We start from the raw sequence: 6,000 nt of genomic DNA, 5'->3' as shown, positions 1-6,000 counted from the left end.
GCCTGTATAGGTAAATGAGTGAGTGACCACATAAAAAAAGGTATCAGTTTCTGTGCAACCCCTGTGTGAGCAATAGTCTCAGTCTGGCCACCCCTATGAAAATTGTCTGGCTCCGCCACTGGTTAACTGGCACTGCAGTACAGACCCACTCATTAGGTGGTAGGCACCTTTAAGTTTAGGTGAGACACCGACCACACCTTTACGTCCTTGATCAAGCCAAAGAAGAGCGTTGATCAAAAAGGTGGATAGTGAATTTCGATCCAAGTATCTTTCATGGCCGGCTGCTATTACTCGGCCCTGTCCGTAACGGGCCCCTGCAATAAACGCCTTTGCATCAGGGGTGAATCCAACAGGAAATGCTGAAGATCCATGCACAAATATTTCTGATGGTACCTCCTTGCCTTGGATGTCAAACTCTGTCACACCTTGTAGAAGGAATTCTAAATCATCTTTGAAGTCCCAGGATTTCCTGACAGAAAATTTAATTTACATTATTTAAATGTATATTTTTTTCTCTTCAAAAGTGATGTATTTGTAGCAACAATAAAAATATATCCAATTAAAAAAGCTATTTAACATATGTAATACATTGTTTGTATAAGGAACTCTTGTTTTAGTAATGTTTTGCTAACAAAATAATGATTAAATTATGTATCTTTCAAATACAAAATGAGGCACATATAGTTGAACTTTAAAAATACATAAATGTCTTATTTTAATTGCATTTTCACTCAATAACGATCAGTTATTTCATTTCTCATTTTACAAGAACCGACTCTATCCGTTACCAAACGACTCTTCTTTCAGTAGCAGTGCGCACTTAATTAAGAGTCGATTCCTTAGCAAACGACTCATTAAACACATTCAATTTTGAAAGTAGTGAGAAAAATCTAAACAGATTTAACTTCTGGCAAAAGCTACAGTCTAATCAACAACTTAATCATTATCTCATTATATATGTTAATTTGGTCCAGTGTAAAAAGAGCAATATAAACATTTTGTAACTTCTCCATTTTGTGGAAGTCTTGAAGTTTAATTAACTGGAAGAGATTTTTACCAGTTGTACCTATCAAACACAACTATGTTCTCACAACCCTGTGCTAAAAATTTAGGCCAACAAGCTGGTTTTAGCTGGTAATCAGCCTTAGCTGGTCAGGGTGGTGTTTAATACTACCCCTGGCAAAAATTATGGAATCACCACTCTTGGAGGATGTTCTTTCAATTGTTTAATTTTGTAGAAAAAAAATAAATCACAGACATGCCACAAAACTATAATTTCTCAAAATGTCAACCTTTTGACATTTAAGAAACAATAAAAAAGAAACAAATATAATAGTTGTGGTCAGTCACAATTGCTTTTTTTTAGATCAAGTAGAGGAAAAAAATATGGAATCACTCAAATCTGAGGAAAAAATTATGGAATCACTCTGTAATTTGTTTAGAAACAAAACATCTGCAGCAGATTAGATTTGCTAATTATTCTTCAGTTTAAAAAGAGTGCTTACACCTCGGAGAGCTGTTGCACAAAGCAGATTGTCATGAATCATGGTTCCAACACAAGATATGTCAGTTGAAACAAATGAGAAGATTATAAAACTCCTTCAAGAAGATAAATCATTGTGGAATGTCGCAAAAGATGTTGGTTGTTCCCAGTAAGCTGTGTTTAAAATCTGGACCAAGTACAAACAAAATGGGAAGGTTGTAAAAGGGAAGCATACTGGTAGACCAAGGAAGACATCAAAGCATCAAGATAGAAAACTTAAAGCAATATGTCTTGAAAACAGAAAATGCACAACAAAGCAAATGAGAAACAAGTGGCCGGAAAGTGGAGTCAATGTCTGTGACTGAACTGTAAGAAATCACCTAAAAGAAATGGGATTTACATACAGAAAAGCCAAACAAAAGCCACCATTAACACCTAAAAAGAAAAGAACAAGGTTAAAGTAGGCTAAAGAAAAGCAATCGTGGACTGTGGGTGACTGGATAAAAGTGATCTTCAGTGATGAATCGCGAATCTGCATTGGGCAAGGTGATGATGCTGGAACTTTTGTTTGGTGTCTGTCCAGTGAAATTTATGAAGATAACTGCCTAAAGAAAACATGTTAATTTCCACAGTTGTTGATGATATGGGCCTGCATGTCGGGTAAAGGCACAGGGGAGATGGTCTTCAATAAATGCCAAAGTCCACATTGAAATTTTGGACGCTTTTCTTATTCCATCAGTTGAAACGATGTTTGGTGATGATGACTTCATTTTTCAAGATGATAATGCATCTTGCCATAGGGCAAAGGACGTGAAAACTTTCATTCAAGAAAACATATAATGTCAATGGCATGGCCTGCAAATAGTCCGGATCTCAATCCATTTGAAAATCTCTGGTGGAAATGGAAGAAAATGGTCAATGACAAGGCTCCAACCTGCAAAGCTGATCTGGCAACAGCAATAAGACAGTTGGAGGCAGATTGATAAAGAATACTGTTTGTCATTAGTTAACTCCATGCCTCATAGAGTTTAAACCATTATAAAAGCCAGAGGTGGTGCAACAATGTAATAATGGTGCAGTGTTTTCTAATGATTCCATAATTTTTTCCTCAGATTTGAGTGATTCCATATTTTTTTCCTCTACTTGATCTAAAAAAAAAAGCAATTGTGACTGAACTATTATATTTGTTTCTTTTTTATTGTTTCTTAAATGTCAAAAGGTTTACATTTTGAGAAATGATAGTTTTGTGGCATGTCTGTGATTTATTTTTTTTCTACAAAATTAAACAATTGAAAGAACATCCTCCAAGAGTGGTGATTCCATAATTTTTGCCAGGGGTAGTAGATGTAGAGGGGTTATGGACGCTAGGCAGGCTGAATTTAGCTTGTCAAGATAGAAGACCAACTGGACAAACTGCTAGGCTAGTTTAACATCATCTTTTTTTTCTTCTTCAACATTTGAAGCCTTCTGTAAATGTAGTTAGACAGTGTGAATAATATACTTTTAGATCAAGTAAAAACATTTATAGAACCTTCTGACAACTACAGTATTTGCAGCATTCAAATTGGCTTGTTCAGTGTGAGTGCAACATTGTCACAACCTTGGTTTTGGTTATTTGGTTATTTTCAAGCTTCTGGTTAGCATCCAAAGAAGGACAAACATGTTTCTGTCCAGGCATTGTGCCAGACTGTGGACAGGCAGATGAAAAACCGGTCTGTCCACCCTAAAACCGAACGTATGGACACCCTATACTTCTATAATTCACACTAGTATCGATATTTGGATCGATCCACCCAAACCTACAGTTAACTAATTTCTCATTTTAAGAGCCAACTGATTTAAGAACCGACTCTTTCTATTCCCGAACGATCAGTTATTCATTTCTCATTTTACAAGAACCGACTCTTTCCGTACCAAACGACTCTTCTTTCAGTAGCAGTGCGCATTTATTTATTTATTTTTTTAACTTTGTAACATAGGCCATTATTTTTTCTTAAACTTACTTCTAAATAACACAAATTTAAATATAATTACAGTGCTTTAACAGTGTTAGGACGAATCTTTTGTCGAGAGGTTCTGAAGAAAGCAGTCAGAGAATCCAGAAAGTACTCTTCAAAACACTTTATTAAGTGTAAAAATGATCTGTGAATATATGTCAGAGCTAAGCCGATCGACGCTCCTTTCTCCTGCAATCCAAAACGATCGCCAACCTAGAAGAGAGAGAGCCGGCGTCTGAGCGCGCCGTTCTTTTAAACTAAGCTAGGCTCCTCCTCCTTTACTGCTGGTGGAGCCAATGAAATGTGCTAAAAAGCCCAGGGCTCCGCCTCCCCCCCCCTCGGTAGGAGTCAGGAAGGGAGCATGGCCAGCGCCATTTTGAACAAAGGGAGCATGGCCAGCGCCATTTTGAACAAAGGGAGCACGTGGGTATATGCCGGGAAACTTCCCATATTAAATGTAAGTTTTTTATGTTCCGAAAATCCTAACAACAGCTAAAACGTGCGCAGTGATAATTGTGATTCAATTAGTATTTTGATTCGTATCACACAATTGCGAGATGGCAATACTGTATATAAAACGTCAATATAGCATAGTGGTATACATTTTATTATCATATAAACGCCTCGGTATCTTATTCATTCACAGTTCATTTTATAAACACATTGGCGTCTTACTATTTCACTTCATTCTACTGTACAAGAGCAGACATGAAGAGTTGATTCCATAGCGAACGACTCATTAAACACTGATTCAATTTAGGAGGTAGTGAGAAAAAAACAAAACAGATTTAATTGCAGTCTAATCAACAACCCAATCATTATCTTATTATATATTTTAGCTTGGTCAGAGTAAAAAAAACCAATATAATAAGATTTTACATGCAGCAAAATAGATTTAAACAGAGATTTCCACTTTCAACACAGTTAATCAGAGTACTTACATGGTTCAGTTGGTTGAAAGTTTGGTGTAATGGCAGGGCAGTAGTTCAAAAGTTGAACTTCAGGTCATTTCTCCTGTAATAAGAAAGCAGAAGTGTGGGTCAGTCTTAAACTCCAACTTTGTATTGAGTAACGGCACTGTTTCAAAGCGCATACTATGCATACTACTCACAAACCACCCAAAGCTGTATGGACATAAATGAAAATAAAAATAAATAATATATTTAAGATTTTTATATTTAATATATTAAATATTAAAAAATATATTTAAAATGTATAATAAATAATAATAAAATAAATAAATAGATTAATGAACTAATAAGTTACATAAAAGTTTGAGAATGAACAAATCACATATTCTTATTTTAATTGCATTTTCACTCAATAACGATCAGTTATTTCATTTCTCATTTTACAAGAACCGACTCTATCCGTTACCAAACGACTCTTCTTTCAGTAGCAGTGCGCACTTAATTAAGAGTCGATTCCTTAGCAAACGACTCATTAAACACTGATTTCATTTAGAAGGTAGTGAGAAAAATCTAAACAGATTTAACTTCTGGCAAAAGCTACAGTCTAATCAACAACTTAATCATTATCCTATTTTACATGTTAACTTGGTCCAAGGTGAAAAGCAATATAATAAAATTTTGAACTCAGTAAAAATAGATTTAAACAGAGATCCATTTTTAACACAGTTAATCAGATTACTTACATGGCTCAGTTGGTTAAGGGTTTGGTGTAATGGCAGGGTTGTAGTTCAGGAGTTAAACAGTGGACTGTAGAAGGTTGTTTCTGCTGTAATATAAAACCAGAAACTCCTTAGGCTGACAAAACCTTCTTTCATTTATGCTGCACACTTAGCCAGCTTACACTGCAAACTACACCTGTAGCACGCAATATATTATGCATTATGTGATATTTATTAATAAGTAAACCGCACATAGATAGATAGGTAGGTAGGTAGATATATATATATATATAGATAGATAGATAGATAGATAGATAGATAGATAGATAGATAGATAGATAGATAGATAGATAGATAGATAGATAGATAGATAGATAGATAGCTATTTTTACCAGTTGTACCTATCAAACACAACTATGTTCTCACAACCCTGTGCTAAATATTTAGGCCAACATGCTGGTTTTAGCTGGTAATCAGCCTTTAGCTGGTCAGGATGGTTTGATAGTTGTAGAATTATTAATAAGTAACCTGCACCTATCATGAGACTTGCAGTTATTTTCACTGGAAGTTTCCTTCATAACTGTAGAATGATGTATCCATCATACAAGCATTGTGACTTCTCTGTTTTGTAACTTCACCATTTTGTGGAAGTCTTGAAGCTTAATTAACTGGAAAAACTTTTAACCAGTTGTACCCAACAAACACAACTATGTTCTCACAATCCCCCCTGCTAAAATGTAGGCCAACAAGCTGGTTTTCATTGGTAATCAGCCTCAGCTGGTCAGGATGGTTTAATAGTTGTAGAGGGGTTTTGGATGCTAAAGCCAGGCTGAATTTAGCTGATCACGCTGGGAGACCAACTGGACAAACCACTAGACCAGCTTAACATC

Source organism: Trichomycterus rosablanca, chromosome 20 (genome assembly GCF_030014385.1).
Source record: "Trichomycterus rosablanca isolate fTriRos1 chromosome 20, fTriRos1.hap1, whole genome shotgun sequence".
Classification (NCBI taxonomy): domain Eukaryota; kingdom Metazoa; phylum Chordata; class Actinopteri; order Siluriformes; family Trichomycteridae; genus Trichomycterus; species Trichomycterus rosablanca.
The sequence above is the reverse complement of the archived record's forward strand: the minus strand, read 5'-3'. Positions refer to the sequence as shown.